This window comes from Vespula vulgaris, chromosome 18 (genome assembly GCF_905475345.1).
Source record: "Vespula vulgaris chromosome 18, iyVesVulg1.1, whole genome shotgun sequence".
Lineage (NCBI taxonomy): Eukaryota > Metazoa > Arthropoda > Insecta > Hymenoptera > Vespidae > Vespula > Vespula vulgaris.
The window spans coordinates 676487-696851 of record NC_066603.1 but is presented as its reverse complement, the minus strand read 5'-3'; the positions used below and the strand labels follow the sequence as shown (position 1 = coordinate 696851).

The following is a 20365-nucleotide window of genomic DNA, read 5'->3' as shown; positions in this document are numbered from 1 at the left end:
ATAATAAGAGGCTTTGAATATGATCGAACTATACGTCTTTTTTGCTGCATTACAATTACGTACATACGTACTCGTATATTATCTCCTTGAAACTTGATCGAATAAATCGTACGGAACGCAGGTCAATGTTCCTTTTGTTTATAAAATGTGCCAGATTAGTTGTCAACGTCGATAGGTAATCTTTGAAAACATTGTTTCCTTCCTTCCTTCCTTCCTTCCTTTTAATCGGCCGGTCACGTTTTCTTTTTTTTTCTTTCTTTTTTTTTCCAACGCGTCGAGGTAATGACATCCTTTCGTTATCTTCTCCTCTACCCACACTCTTGCGTTCTCTTTCCCGCTCAGCCTGCTCCTCCTCCTCCTCCTCCTCCTCCTCCTCCTCCTTCACCTCCTCGCTTCTTCTTTCGCTCCTTGAGCGGTTTTTTTTCTTTTTTACCTTCTCTCTCTCTCTCTCTTTTCTCTCTTACACCCTTTCACGCGCTAACGATAAGAACGCGCCGCAGGAGGTACATCGACGGGCCGTGGAATCTCCATAATTCCGGCTTACAGAAAATGACAGCTTTTAGCGTTGATGCACAGTTTATACCGGGTGTATTATTTTAAGTGGCGCTGTCTGTATAATTCAAGACTTAAGGCGCGCAGACAGAACGTGGGAGGGAAAGGAAGGGCATTCAGAATGAAGCGAGAGAGAGAGAGAGAGAGAGATACTCGTGCGTGATTGTGTGCGAGCTGTGAGAGGGGAATGAGGGAAAGAGAAAGGTCGACACGGTAATGGCATCGTCGTGTCGCAAGCTGCAAGCTTCAGTGATTCTCAATCGTCCGAGCCTATCCGTTGTATCATCTCTTTTTTATTTTCTCTTTTCTCATCGACAGTAGGCAACGAGATATTTTCGATGACCGTCTCTCTCTCTCTCTCTCTCTCTCTCTCTCTCTCTCTCTCGTGTTCCTTATCTCATTCTCGTCAACGCGATTGTTATTTTTGCGATCGTCCTCGTAAACTCGAGAAACGTCTCTCTCGTTTTACGAGTTCGCGAGCCTCTTCGCAAACGCGGATTCGATAAAGTGTCGAGAAATAAAGTAGGCATGGCCTGCATCGTGTCTCGATTTAATTCGCGATAAACGGAAATTACGAATCAATTATATCGAGATCGGAGATAAATTTCTAATTAATATTACTCGAGGGCTAACTACAGGATGGATCGAGAGAGATAAAGAGATAAAGAGATAAAGATAGATAGAGATGGAGGGAGAGAGAGAGAGAGCGAAGATCGAGACACATTTTTATTTTTGCTAAAGCCACACTCGTTAGCCACGTAACTTTATCGAATTGGATCTTTCATACCGAGTTACCAACCAACGTGTTGTATAAAGAGTACACGGCGTGCGCCGTACGTTCTTGATGATATCGCGAGAGCACTTAATTGCGAATGTCTGAGTTTAATGACTCGACAACGACGTAGAAACACGGTCTCGATCGTACGCTATTGTCAACGCGCTAGGCGGTCCAGAAGAAGCGTCAATTTCACGGGATGTGGTGTGCGTTTCGGCAGTGTTTCTCAAATCGATCTCACCCGTTCGGCGATAATTTTTCCAAACGAAGATAGACATTGTCCTCTATCTCGTCGTTTTATCTGGAAATATTCGGGGAACTAACGAAACGATAGCTTCGTTTTTGAGTGACAAGCGTTTCGAAAGGAATAACCTGAGAAAACAATGTGGAATACTTCCTGCCGGTGTAACGCAAACAAGAAGATTGAAAGACAAGCACGTGTGAAACCTATTTCCTAAAAGCATCGAAGTCCAGAGAGGACCAACGACGTAAAATGTCATAGCCACGGGCGTTTGAAAATTTTAGAAACCGTAAGTCCTTAGGATCGAAGGATTCGACCTGGAGGTGGAGATATTTAAGGGGGACAATGTCGAAGGGTGCCACGTCGTCGTCGACGTTGTCGAGCGTAGAAGAACGTGGAAGAGATAGGAAGGAAGGGAGAGAGACGGAGAGAGAGAGAGAGAGAGAGAGAGAGAGAGAGAGAGAGAGAAAGAGAGGGTGGCAGGTACGTGATGCCGCGACGAAGGGAGGTAGTGGAGGGGTTGCGCTAGAACTAGGCGCCAGCCAAGTTGCGGCGCTGATTGCACCACAAAGGGTGCAATTATGCGGCCCTCCAGCAATCACCGCGCATTCTGCCCGCCATTTGACCCCTCGATTCCCCCTCGAGCCCCTCCCCATCGCTTTCGCCTAGCCCGCAGCCAACCCTCTCCTCTCCTCTCTTCTCTCTCTCTCTCTCTCTCTCTCGCTCGCTCGCACACTTTTCTCCCGTCACATCGGGTAGTAGTAGTACGTCTCTTGCCGACACCGCGCGCCAGATATATCACCCCTCGAACAGGCCACTGCGTCTTTTTATTTAAATGCACCCCCTCGCTGAATGCTCGTCGCAGTCAATGCAATTTAACCCGGTGTTCGCGAAAAAAATGTGTTAATGAGCGATTGTGCGAATGAAAATATCCTAAAAATTGGACCGTTTTTCGATCTCTTCTCTCTCTCCCTTTTTCTTGTTCGTTCCTTTCGGCGTTCTCTTCCTTCCTCGTCCCAACCGTAACGCCGGTTTCGCCCGGTCCAAACGTTTTCTTACCCCGAGAGCTCGTGCAGTAATCCGGTAAATACCGGAACATCTAACGCGCGTACTTATCTTACACACCCTGTCCACCTTTGCCCCTTCTTTCAGAAAAATCGGCTACGATTTATTACATCTCGCAGAGCTCCGAGGAATTGGAAATGGACGGTTCCACGTTTGACGATTAAGACTCTACGTTAAAGCAAACGTTACGCTCTTTGACGTCTCGTCGTTTGTGTTTGCACAGCTCTACGGTAATCCGACTCGAAAGTCAGCGAGGCGGAGCAGGGGAGAGTGAAAACGGGGATAGAGAAAGAAGGTCCTTCGAACGAAGAAGAAAAAGAAAAAGAAAAAAGGAAATGTTGATTCTCTTTTCCGTTATAAACATCGAGAAAAGGGATATGGGTAAAGGGAGAGGGGGAGGGGCCCAGGCCCGACACCGAAATTTTTCCCAGTGGTTCGGTTCCGTAATCCGAGGACATTAATTCGGTGGTACCAACGTTCGTACTTGCGAGACTCGTTCTCTCGAAAGGGATCCTTGTATTTTCTTAGGTTATCCTCGAGGGATTTCCCTTCAGGAGAAGGGGGAAGGGGGAAAGGGGAAAGGGGAGAGGCTAGAGGGGGGTAGAGCCGGGTTTTCTCGGATATCCTGGTCGAAATTTTACGGTACACGGTATCCCGTATGCCGACGTATCCCGAAGACCCGTCGACCAGGACGACCACGACCAGTTCTCTTCGTTCTTGTTCCTCCTCCACCAGCTCTTTTCTCGCTCCCCTTTCCCCGTCTCTTAAAGAGCCTCCGGGCACGAGAAACACGTGTTCGCCCGTAGCGTACAAATATTGGCTCGTAGATTTTGGCGTTGTAGTCGTTCATTGAGCTTGGCTTAAACGAACGGCTTCGCCTCGGCCGACGTGAATGGACCCACGGAGTCTCTTCCTTTTAGGCTCTCTCCAATGGTACCGGCAGCGCTCGAGCCCGTTAGATATGTGCGTTCTATATCTATACGTTCTTCGCGTTACGTTACGCAGCCTGATCCGTACGTAGCGCGATCCATAAGGTAGGATATAAAAAAATCATCGGGACAATATTAAAATATGTATATGGATACGTGAGAGCGGGGAGGAAGAGGAGAGGAGCGGGAGCCTAGCCAAAGTATCCACCCGGAGGGTTTTTTCTTATATCCTACTCGAATTCAATCTCGAGCGTTCACGAGTTTACGGTAGAGTCGAGCCATCCCGGCCGTCCCACTCGCTCCTAGAGCTCGCCCCCGCACCGCCTTTCCCAAGCTGGACGCAAACTTTTTACCGCGAACGCGGAGACGAGAGGGAGGGGTGGGATCCGAGGATGGCCAGGCAGAACGTCGAGAGCAAAGGTGGAAGAGAGTTGGACGAGGCTGCGAACGAGCGTTGGGCGAAGAGAAGAGGCGGAGGAGGAGGAGGAGGAGGAGGAAGAGGAGAAGGAGTAGAAGCAGGAGGTGGTGGAGGAGGAGGGGAGGGAGGTTATTGCCTGTTGGGTGATTTATCTAGTAATACTAGCCGACAGGCCACGAGCTCTCGGCGGGAGGGGGAGGGAGCGACGGCCACGGGGCCGAGCCTTCTACCCCTTCGGGGCCAACCGCCGGCACCGGTGGAAATTAAAAACTCACTTTATTACACGTCTCATTCTGCTTTCCCCGGTTACGCTTTTCCTCTCCTTCTCTCTCACTCTCTCGTCACATCCGGACCGCGCGTCCTACTCCCTCTTTCTCTCTCCTCTTCTACGACGGACCGACTTAATATGAGGCTCGGCCATACCCGATGGAACGAATATTATTAAAGTTCGCCCGCACGCGAAACCCGTGAAATATCGCTACTCCCTCTTCCTCGAAAGCTTCCCACTCCTCTTTTCCTTCTCCTCCGGCTTCGTTTCTCTTTCCACTTCGCCATCTCTCTCTCTCTCTCTCCATCTATCTATCTCTCTATCTCTTTCTCGCTCTCTCTCTCTTTATCTCTCGTTCTCGCTTTCTACGCTTTTCCATCCTCGAACTACGCTTCCCTTCCGCGCCTTCCATCCTAGCCCTTGCTTCTCCTTGCTTCCTTGCTTGCTTGCCTGCCTGCCTGCCTGCCTGTCTGCTCGTTCGTTCGTTCGCTCGCTCGCTCGCTCGCTCGCTCGCTTGCCTGCCTGCTTGCTTGCTTGCTTGCGAGGGACCTTTATTATCTGCCTTATTCGACGCGGGGAAACCGTCTGGAAGCGAGCGCGCGATCGAGGAGTAATGCGAAACGCTCGGGAGATCGTTTTCGTTGTAAGGGAAGGAAGCGGGCCAGCAAACCGATCACCAGGGAGATCCTTTCAAGCGCGATCGAGATCGTGCCTCGCGATACGTTACGAGAAAACTCACCCTTATTCGACTACATACATACACGTACCTTCTATGTGTCCTTTTTGGAAGACTATCCCTATGATTTTATAGCTTCTCTTCTCTATTCTTCTCTCCTATTCTTTCTTTCCTTCTTTCTTTTTCTCTTTTTTCCTTTCTCCTCTTCTCTTTCCTTCCCACCCACGCTCCACCTTTCATTTTATTTCATTTAGTTTTCTTCTTCCTGCGCTGATTCTTTTTCGTTCCTGTACTCGTAAAAGCGACAGGTGTGTTTACGCGTACAGAACGCCCCGACGATAATTTACGATTGTTTAGAGATTTTTTGCAACCTCTCAAACATCATACAAAATTGTATATTAAATCGATCTATCAGATACAGGTTTATTCGTTTTAACTCAATTTCGGATACGTTCGAGGGACCTCCCTCGAATTTCATTACCGATGAAATCGTTGCTAGCTCTTCTCTTCTAGCCCTCGCAAGGAATCTTTATTATCCACCTTGCTCAACGAGCCCAACCATCTGGAAGCAAATATACCATAGAAACATGTAGTTATATGTATGTGTGTATATGCCTCCGTGTAGAGAGATACGACCCTTCTCTCTCTCTTTCAGTAGATACGTAATATTCCAAGGCTAACTTTCATACACGTGATTCCGATCGCGTATCTCGAAATGATTGCTATCATCGTTTAAAACGTCTGCTTTTTTTTTTTTTTTTATGTACACGATTTTGATCCCCGTTTTTTTTTCTTTTCTTTTCCTTTTTTCGAAAGGAAAAGAAAATTATTTTTCATTTTTTCTCGTTCAAATACATTTCGATAGATTTGTAAAACGATAGGTTACGTATAAAAAGCGTATGAGATTTGATCGACGATTGTCGCAGCAGCAAACAGAGAAGTAAAAATTTCTTGTTGATTCGAAAAACGTGTTATTTCGGATAAGCAGTCTCGTATAAACAACGGATACGTATCGATGATAAGCCAATGATTTATCTGTCCGTACCCGATGCCTCTAGCAGGGCCAGTCTCGTTACGTCACATCCGTTAAACGACGTCGTTATCCATACACCGATTTCGTGAAAGTTTGTTCAGGCGCAAAATAGTCACGCCCGGGATAGGTAGTAGATATATATCATTGACCAGGACCTTACGTCCTCCCGCTCGTTCATTGATCCTCGAATCCTTTTACAGTTGTGTCGTTCCAAGCAAAATGAGTAAACAACTTTAACCGTTCCATTTCCAAAAAAATTCTCTTATTTTTATTATTCGTTAAATTTTTAGATTAACGACAACACCGTCCCATTGAATTTTTCATGGTATTTCGAATCCATATCTCGTTTCATTCTGTAATAAAACGATTCTAAAACCACGAGTTTTTTTTTTCTATTCTTTTTTTTAGAAAACTTTTTGCGTGCTTTTACGTTTCTTAAATGATTGAAACATGAACGAGGAAGGCTGTTCGATCGCTAAAGCGAATTCGTATTTTCATAATTTAATTTAACTGAACCATATTGGGATCGTTGGAGAATTATAAAGCAGCTTGTATTAGAGAGAGAGAGAGAAAGAGAGAGAGAAACGGCATAGACCGCGTAGCGGATGACAAACCCCTCGGTATCCGGCTCGTTTTATTAATGTCAATAAGGCAATTATCGGCAACGAATGGCGCGGGTAGGCATTTCGCTCATATCCTTTCCGAGTGGTCTTCGAATGAGACGATGGCTATGAACTCACGAAAGCTCTACCGAACAAACCGAAATACCTTTCAACGAGCGAGTTTCCTATTAACGATAGGAAGAAGACAAACGATCCCATAACGAGTTGTTCGCGCTCTAACAAAAGTTATTCTTTTAAATCGTTACGGCGATGTATCACAATATACTACGATAAACAAGAAAAAAAAAAGAAACATGAATGAAAGAAAAAAGAAAGAAGAGATAAAAGAGGTAGCGAGAAAAAGAAAAATCGCAAAGTATCGTATTTGATCGACAATTGCAATAATATAAAAGTATAAACGAAAAAAAGTAGTAGTAACGGTAGTAGCGTTAGTAGTAGTCAGTTCTGCGAACCGATTTTCCCTCTTTTCATCGGTCGAGGGTTCGCGAGTCACTCGAGGCACTCGCTAGTCGAGATCCAAAGGGTTTGGGGACAATAATATAGGAACGGAGGGGTTTCTCGGAGCTTCGTCGTCGAGCAATATCCATCCACCCCACGTTCCTGCTTACTCCTCTCCTCCGAGTTATCGTTCTCTGCGTACAATCTCTCTTTCTCTCTCCCTCCCTCTCTCTCTCTCTCTCTCTCTCTCTCTCTCTCTTTGTCTCTTTCTCTATCTCCAACTATATCGTTCCGTCTTTCTCGCGCGAGCAATTTATTCATTATCATACCTTATCGGCGGCCACCTTCATTGATCGAACTCCACGAAAATTTTTCCTTCCTACTTTTCTTTTCGTTAGAGCAATCGACTCTACCGGCGATCGTTTCTTGCAATTTTGATCACTTTGTTACTGTATCTCGATCGCACGTAAGAAACGGAGTCGGAAGATCGAATGGGAAAATACGAGGGTGTGTCGAATGAAAAGATAGCTTTGGAAAGGGAGAGAGAGAAGAGAGAGAGAAAGTATCTATACATTGGTTTCGAAGGACGCAGCTCGAACGAAGGAGGCAAGAAGGTAAAAGATTCACGAAGTGAATAAATCAAGGAACGTCGCACTAGCCGTGCTCTTAGTTTAAGTATTCGAATGTAGCTCCTTCCTGTCCTGGACTTTTTCCTTCCTTCCTTCCTTCCTTCCTTCCTTCCTTCCTTTTTTCATCTTTCGTTTCAGTTACCCCCCCTCTCTCTCTCTCTCTCTCTGTGACACTTCGCTAGCGTTTTTTCCCTTTTATTCTTCTTTTTCCTTTTCTTTTTTTTCGCAACCGGAGGACGTCTCGCGACAAAAATTCTTAGCACGCGTGCTCGAACATTCAATGAGATTTTCCTTACAGCAGCACTCTCCATCGGCTAGGCTCCGGTAGTCTTTGCATCGATCGATCTACCGAAGTCGAGTTTGAACGAAAAGAGAGAAGAACAAAAAACAAAAAACAAAAAAGAAAGAAAGAAAGAGAGAGAACTATTTTCACAATTTCTTACAATCGTTTTCGACCATCTTATCCGATCTAAAGTCTCTGACGTTTTTACTATTCTCTTTTCTTTGTCCCTTTCTCTCTCTCTCTCTCTCTCTCTCTCTCTCTTTCTCTCTCTCTCTCTATATATATATATAGACACACACACACACACACACATACACAAAGAGTAGACGAAATGTGTCTATGATTTCTCGTAACTTTCAAGAGATCGGATCGGTCACTTGTTTTCCGCTAACCCAAAAGAAATTGCGAGTGCTTCGTAATTGCATTACGTAGCGGATAAGGTAGGAGAGATACGTTTCGTTGGAAGACATCGTTCTTTTATGATTTGTTCGTCTTTTAACGACGATATCGTCTCATAATTTGTGACACTGATCGGATCGGACGTGCTCGTTATTTCTGGAGGTAATTTTCGCGAAGGAGCCTTTAAAACGTGGTAACACGTATCGAGCAAGAAATGTGAAAGGAGAGGGAGGGAGAGAGAAAGATAGATAGATAGAGAGATAGAGAGATAGATAGAGGGAGAGAAAGAGAGAAAGAGAGAGAGAGAGAGAGGGAAAATCGTGCAGTAAACGCGCGTGTATGGAAGTACCGTAGGTGTGTGTTCGTTCTACTACGTACATAGATAGATCGTAATGTATCGTTGGGTAAGTTGGGAAAGGAGGGTAGGTCACTGAGGAGGATGGCGGCTCATCTTGTAATGGACTCGGAAGACAGTCGAGTCGGCTAATGGATCCCAGCTCTACCAGAAAAGCTCTTAGTATCTGTGCCATGCTGCTAATATCGATAGCATCGTGCCGCGTCCTTTCAAAATCCACAAAATGTCATGGCGGTACTTCTTCGTCGATGCTGTGCGCGCTCGCGTGCATGCAGAAGAAGATACAAGAACGATACTTACTTCGATTCGGAAACTACCATCGAACGAGACCAACGAGACTCCTTTCATACGAATCTCTTAGCGTTTCACTAGCTGTCTTTTCTGTATACCTACCTATCGAGAAAAGCTCGAAGACTCCATTACTCTCTCCTCTTTGCATCTTTTCTCTGTGGAAGGACATCTGATAAATCCTCCAACGATCTCTCTCTCTCTCTCTCTCTCTCCCTCTCTCTAGTCATTTATATTATTATTTATTGAAAGGATATACAAAAGAAAAATGAGAAGGAAGAAAAAAGGAGATAAAAAGAGTTTGCGACTTCTAAATCATCCCTTGTATAATATAAAATGTAACACTTCGAAGATCAGGAGATGGAAGAATATACTTGACTATATCGTACCTTCATCTTTTTATATGTGCGTTCTAAAGAGAAAAGAAGAGAGAGAGAGAGAGGCAAGTAGGTAAGCAAGCAAGCAAGCAAGCAAGCAAGCAGACAGACGGACATACAGAAAGACAGGCAGGCAGACAGACAGGCAGGCAGCTTGGCAGGCAGGCAGGAATGGACTCATGGAGAAGGGAGGAGGGTGGGTGGGGTGTGGGGTTGAATGCGGTTGAAACGTAGCTCGCTATAGGAAAACGGTGGATGTTTAGCACCGGGAGGAGAGAAATAGGGGTGCTTGCCGGAGTAGGGTAGGACGGCCACAGTGAGTGACTATATATATATATATATATATATATATATATACACATACACACACGATATATATATTTGATGCGTATACACGTGTATATACCCCATATAGATATAGTGCATGTATATACACATATATACGACGAGCCATCTTTCTCTTATCCTTCATAGTCATCTTTTCCTGGTCCAGTATTATCCAGAAAGAGAAAAAGTAAGATCGAGCTACCTTACTCCGGGACAAGCAACAGCCTCGAAAGATGCCTCGGGCATCGCCAAACTTTACTGCTACCTGTTCTCCTAGTCGATGTTGTCCGATACATCAACTCGGTGAATAATAAATCCGCGTTTCCCTGGCAACATTTAGCAACGTTATCTTCTTCCTTTTCATTCTTTTTTCTTTTCTTTTCTTTTCCCTTCGTCTTTTGCGACGGAAAAAACACGCGAAACGCACACATTGCAAATATTTTTCTATATCGAAATATATTTGTTAGATGAGATCGAATCAGGATAGATTTGGAGGATCGACTCGTACGTTATCGCTGAGATTATTTCGTTATTCGTTTAATCGCTGAACAAAAAGAGAAAGAGAGAAAAAAGAAATCAAAATCGATGGGACGTCAAAGCGCGAGAGTTCGCGAAAAAGAAGGAAGAACGGCATCCGGCTGTCGTAAAATCGGCAACGAACGACGGAGGACAGTCGTCCGAGGATGCCTAGAATTTATTTCGATATCCGTTTCGATCGGTATCGATCGAGTAGTAGCTCAGGAACTTCTTGCTAGTGGATAAAGGAGAAGAATAGAGAGGGAGAGGGAGAAAGAGAGAGAGAGAGAGAGAGAGAGAGAGAGAGAGAGAGAGAAAGGAGCCGAAGTGCCGTTTAGTTTAATGCACGTAACGCTACTCTCTTTGCCTGCTTTTTCCACGGCACAATCTCCTTCCGAGCGGTCCATAGTAGTATAAGTCGTGGACAAAGTAGACGGCGTACAGAAAACCTCCATTAAAGTCCCTAGAAGTGATTAGTCCTCTCTTCCCCTCTTTCGCTCGCTTTACTTTCTACTCTTTCAGTCCCCACGCTTTCTTTCTCCCTCCCACTCTCTCTCTCTCTCTCTTACACATCCCTCGCTCATTCTCTCTCCCTCCCATCCCTTTCCATTATTTCTCTTTATTTTCGTCCATCTCACTTCAGTGTTTACCCATCTCTAGCTGATTATTTATCTACTTTGTCGATCGAATCGTTTTATCAGTGCCTCTTCATTTTTTCCCCTTCTCTTCTCTCGATGCTTTCTATACGTTATCACCCATACATGCCCGCACCTCCTCAACCTCTCTCTCGAACGCTAACGGTTCATTTTTTGTCGAGTTTTGACGTCGATCCGACGTCGATAATACTTTTTCAAAGAGACCGGAGGAAAGGGATCGAGTATAATCGGCAAAGTTCGGCCCGGCAGGACGCGATCGCATTAACGTTATATCCAGGGCAAAGTCTCGACGGTCGAACGAATTCGTGAAACAGAGTCGAAGTTGGTGCGTTTAAAAAGTTGGCCGCGTCGGCGAGACGCCCCTTGGTACTTGCTTCTATTCACTCGACTAGCGGCAAACGCGACGCTCTCTATTTCGCAACCTACCCTACCTCCTCATCCTCCTCCACCTCCTCCTCCACCTCCTCGTCCTCCTCCTTCTCTTCCTTTTCCACCTCCACCGCCAGCGCCACCGCCACCGTTGGAGCAGTCCACTTACATTAAAGCGCATTCGAAATTTATAACGTTGCACTTCCGCGAAATGAAAGTTTCGTCGATATTAACGTCGAGAACGCGATGCGGAAAGCGAGCGGCTATGAAATAAAAATGTGACAAGGCAATCCAATAAGAAGGCCGTGGAGGCTGAAGAGAGAGAGAGAGAGAGAGGGAGAGTTTGAGCGTAAGGGGTGGGAGAAAGATAGATAGATACATAGATAGATAGATAGATAGATAGATAGATAGATAGATAGATAGACAGATAGATAGAAAGATAGTAGAGGGGCTTGTTCCTTCGAGCCCCGTTATTTCGCACATGATGATCCACCTTTTGAGTTCTCGATTTAATCAGCTCATTGCCGTAAATCACTGAGTAATTAAAAGAAAGCATATCGGGAACGTAGTGGTAGGTGCCGTTAAGTATAAACGCGGTCTAATCCATTTTCTCGAACGAATTCGGCCGCGTTAAAGGTAAAAGAAAGAGAGAGAGAGAGAAAGAGAGAGAGAGAGAGAGAGAGAAAAGATCGTAGCCTTTCTAATTTAATCTGGCGAATGATTCCGTGATTCTCGAAGCCGGTAGAGAGAGCAACCCTTTCATTACTTAGGTTCCTATCCTTGCGCCGGACCGCCACGCCACCCTCTATCTATCTATCTATCTCTCTCTCTCCCTCTCTCTCTCACTCGAACAGTACAACCCTCCGCGTTCCTCCCCTCTCGACGGAACGTCGCACAACACTAAATCAGCGAGCAGTGTAATTTTTGTAATGGGAGGTGTGGCCTTGCGGGAAAGCCGATGGGGAGTATAGTAGCTAGGTGGGAAGCTTTCGATGAAAGTGGGGATAACCACCCCTTTCGAGCACGATACTCTCCCTACCTCCGTTCCTGCACGCGTGCGATAGGGTAGCCTTTTACTCGCATAGCTCGACGTTAGTCGCGAACTTGATCTTTCCGTAGCACGACGCGCGACTCTGACTCTCGCGAAACATTCTCCTATGATCGATGTACAAATGGATCTCTACTTATCTCTATCACGATCAAGGTGATCTCAATTAAAATAGCGTACTCGATCCTATCGAAATTTAATCGATATTTCTCTATTAAGTCGGAAAACGTTCGTGAGATGGTACGTATCATCGATATAAATATTTTCTTATACATTCTATTTAGAAAAAAGAGACAGAGAGAGAGAGAGAGAGAGAGAGAGACAGGAAGGAACACTTGAAAGGCGCGTCGCTGTTAATCGGTAAGAGTACCGACGTTATCCCGTATCACGAAAACTCGTTCGCTCGAACGGGAGGTAAATCGTGCGGCAAAGATAGTGGACGGGAAAGAGAAAGAAGAGAGAGAGAGAGAGAGAGAGAAAGAGCGAGAGGTAGTCAAAAAGACAAAGAGAGAGAGAAACGATAGAGAATATAGTGGGGTGAATGGAGGGACAAAGCGAGCACGTGGAGGGAGCGAAATAGATGTGGTGGGTGAAAATCTTGTAGAGTGGGGGCAAGTACGGCTCGTTTTTGTCGGAGTAACGGAGGGATAACGACGTAGAATCGTCGATGGTGGAGGGGTTGTCTTCCGAATCGGTGGAGGAAGCCGAGAGAGGGAGAAAGAGAAAGAGAGAGAGAGAGAGAGAGAGATAGTTCAGAGTGGTGGGGATTTATCACCGTCGGTGGCGTGCCGTGGCCGCACGCGGTACTCCGGCAGTTTACAACCGACCATCCTACTGGTAGGAGGTTCGCGCTTTTTCGGCTTGGTTCAATCTCGAACGACGTCTCGTTGCTGGCACACGAGTCATTTGATCTCGAGCGCGAGTTTCTATAAAAAAAAAAGATTCTATATCGTTAGTCGCACATCGAATCTCGCTTTTGTGTGAAATCTCGAGTTCCGTTGCTCGACGCATATAAAATAATCGTCTTTTCAATTAGAGACATTTTCTCTTTTCTCCTCCTTTCTTTCAACGACACTCGCAAAATTTCCCGGGGGTGGTGCTTTAAAGAGAACAACTCGTCCTTCTCAAGATGCAGTGGCACGTGGCGGAAGGAGAATAAAGACGAGAGATCCAGAGGATTCTCGTCGTTAACGTCCGCTTAACTTTCGTGCGATCGTTGCAAGGTAACGTTGCCTGTTTTGTATCATCTATCCGTTTGTCTGAATAAAGGGAATATATTTCGGAAGATCGACGTTCGGTAGATCGTTTTGAACATATAGAATTTCTTTCTACGAAGTCGATTGTAAGTACTTAAGTACTTACTTGCCGATCGTATCGGTTCCTTCCGGTCATATCCTCTCGTTTGCATATTTTTTTGCGATAAGACCACGGCGTGCCGTCCGCGACGTTATATCTCTCGAGGTCGAGAACCCTTAGAATCCTGTGGCGAGTTATCTCTCTCTCTCTCTGTCTCTCTTTCAATGGCGGTGAATTTAATTGCTGTCGTTTGTATATTTAATTATCGTTTAATCGAGGGTTGGGACGGAGGGAGGGGTATAAGGAAGGACTTTAATCGAATAACGAAGAAAGAAAAGCAATTATGTCGCGCGATCGTATCGGCGGTGCCGAGGAGGAGGAAGAGGAGGAGGATAAGGATGAGGAATAAGAGGTAGATAGGTAGATAGGTAGGTAGCTAGGTAGGTAGGTAGGTAGGTAGGTAGGTAGGTAGGAGAATCTGTGGGCTGAGAGAGGTTAAAGAAGAGAAGGGGACTAGGAAACGAAAAGAGGGGTGGGAGAGAGGAGCCGTAACGACGAAAGTTGCGTTACTTCGTTCTCCCTTCGTCGACTGGATTTCTCTGAAAGTAATTAAGCGTCCACGGGTAATGTATCGCGCGGAGTAATTTCATTAGCGACGCGCGCATGCCGGTAACCGGAGAAACGACTGTTTACGAGGATATGTCGAGGGCCGGTAGAACCGGCAACGAAGAGAAAGAGACAGAGAGAGAGAGAGAGAGAGAGAGAGAGAGAGAAATAGCGAGATAGCGAGATAGCGAGAGAGCGAGAGGGTGGATGAGAGGGTGGGAGGGAGGGTGGACCAGGAACTACGACGAAGACTAGGAGGAACGAGCCTTTCGTGACTTCATCGACCATCGAAACGTCAAGTTGAGTTTAACCAACTACGAGTCTTCGACGTGCTTCGCCTTTTACAGCGATTTCGTGATTGTGGAAGTCCTCTCTCTCTCTCTCTCTCTCTCTCTTTCTCCCTCTCTCTTCCTACCTTCATCCCTCCCATCCTCTCGTTTTCTCTCTCTTTCTCTCTCTCTCTTCGCTAGCTGTGTCTTTCTCTCACTCGACGTCTCCTCCAGCGCGACTCAGTCAGCGCTCGCTCCAATTACAGCTTCCACTTAAGACGTTCGCGTTCGTACGGTTGCCGTTACAGATACGGATTCCTTAGAAGCGACGTTAATCCCGCACCCCGTAGAATGCCACGTATCAGCTTGCCAGACTCGCATTTTCTTACACGTAATGCTGTCGAGTTTCGCTTTTCTACCTCGCGCCTATTCTCGACTTCCGATAAATTTTTATTTCTCCTTCGTATATCGTCGTTTCTTCGTTGTTTCGCGCGACGATAAGCGTTCTTCGGTTACGTCGACGTAACCAAACGAATATATTCGAATGGGAACGAATATATTCGAGATAAACTACGGGCGTCGAAATTCGGACGGACAGATCTGAATAATTCCAAGAAAAAAAGGTACGCCTTTTTATTAATCGGACGAGACTCTCGTCCTTTTTTTTCTTAATTATTATTATTATTTTTTTTTGTATATACGTAACGATACGACGATAAACGCGATCGTGCAATATATCTACGACGCGGAATATCGAGACTTCAACGGGCATCTTTTTCTTCCCTCGACTGTCCCAATCAGCAGGCCGATCAGAGTGGGTGGAGACGGGAGTAAGAGAAAGAGAGAAAACAGGAGGAGAAGGTGGAAGAGGAGCGAGCCAGCAGGAAGAGATCCCTATTTCGAGGGGTTCGAGCGTCCCTGCAGAATGGATGCGAGTGTATCCGTCCGTTTGGATTTCGATAATTGGCACTAGCTTCAGCACTGGCGGGCTCGTTAGCCGTTCGCCTAAAGAGAATGGCTTAATTATTTCGTTTGAAGTCGGAGAGAGGCGGCCCGTCGTCGGCTTCGGAGAGAAAGAGGGCCGGGGGTATAGGAGAAAGGGGAGAGAGAGAGAGAGAGAGAGAGAGAGAGAGAGAGAGAGACGAGGGGTGGGAGAGGGGATGGCTTTAAGATACGCAGGAAGTACATGTATATAGCACGGCTATCACTGTCCTACCGAAGCTCTCAAATAAATTGACTATGCGCGCGAGAGCGAGGGCGACCCAGAGAGAGAGAGAGAGAGAGAGAGAGAGAGAGAGAGAGAGAGCAGGCTCGCTAGCGAGCCAAACGTTTATTTTATACCGACACAATTCGGTGCGGTTAATTAACTCCCGGTTAAAAGCGGAAGTATGACCGTGACTCTTGGTGGGAGCGTGCGCGCGCTCTCTCAGTCTTTATCGTAAGTTCCGCGATTCGACGAAATCAAAGGAATGGAAATCTCTGTCGTCCGGAGAGAGACAAAAGACGGGAAAAAGAAAGACGTACGTTCGCAATATAAAAAAAAAAGAAAAAGAGGGAAAAATAGGAGGAAGAAAAAAATTACCGATTCCAACTCCTCTCTTCGTTCGTCGGTGTGTTTCTTTTTTTTCTTGTTCGTTCCCAATGCAATCGATAAAAAAAAAAGGAAGAAAAAAAAGGAGTATCTTACCGATCGGATTAATTACTCTCGCTGAACTATTCTATATTCTCGTTCTTCTTTCTTCGAAATCGATTCAGTAACGATACTATCGAGAGTTGATATCTCGAAGGCTTTCACAGTCCTTCTCTTCGTCGTCTTTCAACGAGCACCGGTTGCCTCTTACTACTTCCACGGCAAACGATTTAATAAGACCGTACACCCAGACAGAGCGAGTATTACTCGTAATTCCATGGCGAACGCTTCAATAAAAGAGGCACTTTGCCTGATCGAAAAACGTCAAATATAATCCTCTTACGTTGATCGTAGCTGCAGAATGCGTGCCTTACGAATTGACCCTTCCCACCATTTTCTTCCACCTTCTCCTCCATCCCCACCCCTCTCCCTAAGTCACCCTCCACGGAGTCACCATATAGCCGCCGATATCCCTGCGAAAAGTCGTCTGTTCGAAAGCACGTGCATGTATGTACGTACGTATCCATGTATAAGGTAGTAGGAGGGTCTAAAACTTTCGTTCGGTCACCTTCTCTTCTCTTTCGGGCATTGCTTTTACGACGATGATATAGTCCCTCGATCATCCCCCCCAAAGTTCTTGGGCATTCCGCCAGGTGGCAGTGTACAGCTTTCTGGGCGTCGGCCCCAGAAATCATTTTCACCGTTGTGCCCCTACCGGCATAACCCTTCCCCCTTAGAATTTTCCCCCTCGGAATTTATAATTTCATTATTTATCTTGAAGGAATAATTAGAATGTAGCGTTGAAGTTTCTTCGATTGTCCTCGCTTTCCGGCGTTCTTCAAATATTATATTATATTGTATTGTATTATATTATATTATAATGTCATATCATATTATATTATATTATATTATATGATATTATATTTCAAGCATGTCACTTTGCTGCTATAATCGAATTATTGCCGATGAAATAATTTAAGAAACTCTGGAAATTCTCGAATAAAGTGAAATCAAATTGTTCCGGCTCGTTTTAATAAGCCGTTTTAATACCGAGTAATCATTCATAATTGCGTAGGGTCTTTCGAACGAGTAATTTAGTATTCGTCGTGGTATGCGCATAGGAAAGAATAGCATCGACTCGAGTCGATATATCTTCGATCTTTTAAAATGATCAGAGGGTGGTATCGTCTATCGAGAAACGGAGACCGCAATGTTACTTCCTTTATATCCACGTTGAAAGAAGAAAAACGTTTCGAATAGTTTTCGAACGTGTTTCGTTCACGCTCAGGTTGATTCGCCCGATTTGAAGCGATCTCGCAACCAGGACGACGCCATCTTTCTTTCAGTGAAAAGTTCCTTTTTCCGCTTAGTCGTTTCTCGCAGCGTAGGTAGGTAGCTAGGTAGCTAGGTAGCTAGGTAGGTACCAGAGGCATCGGCTATTGGCCACTGAGATATCTTTCGATTATCAGACCATCCATACCTACCTACCGCCTTAGCTGGCTGGGCTCCATTGTCTCCCGGGCTCTTTCAATTAATGTTTTGATTGATTTTGGCCCCTCGATTGCGAGATCGTTCTTACGTCGACCTACCCCATCTCGTCCGTTTCCTTCTCCTCTATATCTCGCTTTCACCCTCATCCCTCTACTACTTCTATCATTCCTTTTCCTTTCTTTATTTTGTTCAAAGTTGTATGCCACGTCGCCTAGATAGTCGAACCTTTTAAGATGGTAGATCGTCTCTCTTTTCTTTAGGAGTAAGATGAAATAAAAGATCCTTCGAATTCTAATTCCTTTTCGGCTTCTAAGAAGAGAAATAGAGACATCGAGAATCGGGGATATTAGATTTACCCTTTTATCACTTACGCACGTTGCTGCGTCAGGTGTCTGTTGGTTCGAGACGCTTACGACTCGTTTTATGACGCGCCGATATCGTCGTCTTCGTCGTCGTTCCACTCAGACACTTTAAAATCTGCACGATACGCGATATCGATATTACCCGATGTACCTTAATGTTTAGTACACCATTCACGATAATCATTAGTCCTTTACGCTCATCCCGTGCTTCGTTAAAACGAAACGAAAAAAGAAACCCTCCTTCTTGTTATTCCATAAATTTATTCGGGAAACCGGATTATTCCTTTTGGAAGGGCAACGAAAGCTTGTAAATCGCTATGGAAAAATAAGAATACCGGGAGGGGAGAGAATTCGGAAAAGCGAAAAGTCGCGTCGACGTGGATGTCTTTTCAGTACTACTGGAGTTGTATGAGCGAGAGAGAGAGAGAGGGAAAAGAGGAATATAAGAGGAGGACGCCTGTGGTGGTAGTTGGTGGATGGTCGAATCTGTGTTATACCGGTGGCTGTTTTATTGCGAGATTTGCGGCATGGCCTCTCCGTGTAACAAGACTTACTGAGATCTTAATAGAATCTGAGACCACCACCCCCGTTTGCTACCCCATACCACGGATTCTCTTCGGCTTTGCCTCCTCCTTGGCCTTCGTTTTCCCTTCCTCTTCCTCCTCCTCCTCCTCCTTCATTCTTCCCCTCTCTTTCCTTCTCCTCGGGGGAGGGAGAAGAAAAAGAAAAGGAAGGAAGAAGGAAGTTGACCTCGTCGCTGCATCCCTCCTGCGGGAAGAGGAGGGATGCTTATTCTAAGCGTGTGTATATATATATATACCTATATAAAGAGAGAGGTGGGGAGAAAGAGGAAAAGGGGAGGTTAGACACGAGGCGCGAGGGGTCGAGGCTGCTGGAGGGTGATTTATGAATATTGCCTAGCAGGAAAAGTGTATCGCGGCCGGTTGCGTCGATTCTACTCGACGACGACGACGACGACGACGACGATGACGACGACGTCGGAACGGAAAAGCGCAAAAATTTCTTTTGAAGTCTTTTCTTTTTTTTCTCTTTCTTTTTTTTCTTGCTTTTCTTCTTCACTTCTCTATTCCTCTATTTCTCCTTTCGCGTTTCTTTCTTTGCTATGATCGGCGACGACCCATAAGACGCTTCGCCTAAGGTAACATCAGCCCTTTCCTTCCGCTAACTACGTCTACAACGCCACTACTTCGTGACAGAGAAAACGACGAAAGAAAAAGAGAGAGAGAAAGAGAGAAAGAGAGAGAGAGGGAAAGGGAGAACTGGTCTCGTTAATTTTTCGTGTTTTTGCAACGGGCGCCTGCATAAAGCTATAATGACCACGGTTTACAGCCTTATTTGCTCGATTTACCGAGTCTTGTTTGCACAAGGAAGTATATTACACCGACTAAAATTGTTTTCCGTTTTCCTTCCATTAATGCGCACCGTCGACTCTTCTACCCTTCCCACCCCCGCCGAACCCACGAATTTTCGAGGCCACGTACTAACCGATGTAGGAATAATTTTTTTTTCTTCCTCGAACAAAGAATTCCCTTTTCTACTTCTCTCTCTCTCTCTCACACACACAGACACACTCTCTCTCTCTCTCTCTCTTTCTTTCCCCCCTTATTTTTCTTCTCTTTGCTCTACGATAAATATACTTGTGGTTTCTAATAGAAATGTTTCGGATCTTTTTTCTTGTTTTTTTTTTCTTTCTTTTTTTCTTCTTCTTCTTCTTCCTATTGAGAAAGCTCTACCGCCCATACAATTTTATGTTCAAATACTATCACAATGTGGGAAGACTAATCTTTCACGGATAGTAATACGTCGTTTGTCCGGAGAAAAGAACAAGCTTGAAAAAGTACAAACGAAATGGACAAAGAGGGAGAGCTCTCTGTACGGATATGTGCGAGTATCGCCAAACCGTCAGACTTAATTTATGACCAAGAGCATTTTCCAATTTTCAATGACCACCCTGTAGAGGATATGTAGCACGGGTCACGCGCGCACGCGTTCCCCTTCTTTATTTCGTGTAAGCAATACTCGATCCCTATATACACGCAGACACACGTATACGGATACGCTCTCTTTCTCTCTCTTTCCTTCTTCAGCATATATAAAAATTGGGAAAAGATAGGAGGGAAGTGTAGTCCGGGTCTTCTCGCTTGGCAGAAGCAATTTTATATTTTATTCTCGTATTTAGATTCACCATTTCAGATATTGTAAGAACAAAAATAAGTTTAAATTGAATTCCGTCAGCCCCACTTTTTTTCCTTTGTGCATATATAGGCATTATATGCTTTTCCATTTTTTTTTTCGATCTCGTCGTAATCCTCGATCTATTATCGATACGATAAGTCATTAATTAGAAAGTAAGTTTTCTTGGTCTATCAGCGATCGTCCTTTTCTCCTTAACCCAGTGACGAAGATAGGTGTCGTTATTTTCCAA

The 20365-nt window shown here is 45.2% G+C and overlaps 1 protein-coding gene across 3 annotated transcripts in view; it reads left to right on the top strand.

The window, feature by feature from the left end:
• The window catches only part of LOC127070381 (rhombotin-1-like), a 61957-nt gene that overhangs the window by 27404 nt on the left and 14188 nt on the right, over positions 1-20365 (top strand). The window contains exon 1 of one of the 3 annotated variants that reach the window (XM_051008246.1): positions 13075-13488. The exons of the other annotated variants lie outside the window; for them this stretch is intronic. The gene's annotated coding sequence lies outside the window, so the exon portion shown is untranslated. Of the gene's footprint in view, positions 1-13074; positions 13489-20365 lie in introns of those variants that run through there. 3 annotated transcript variants of the gene reach the window in all.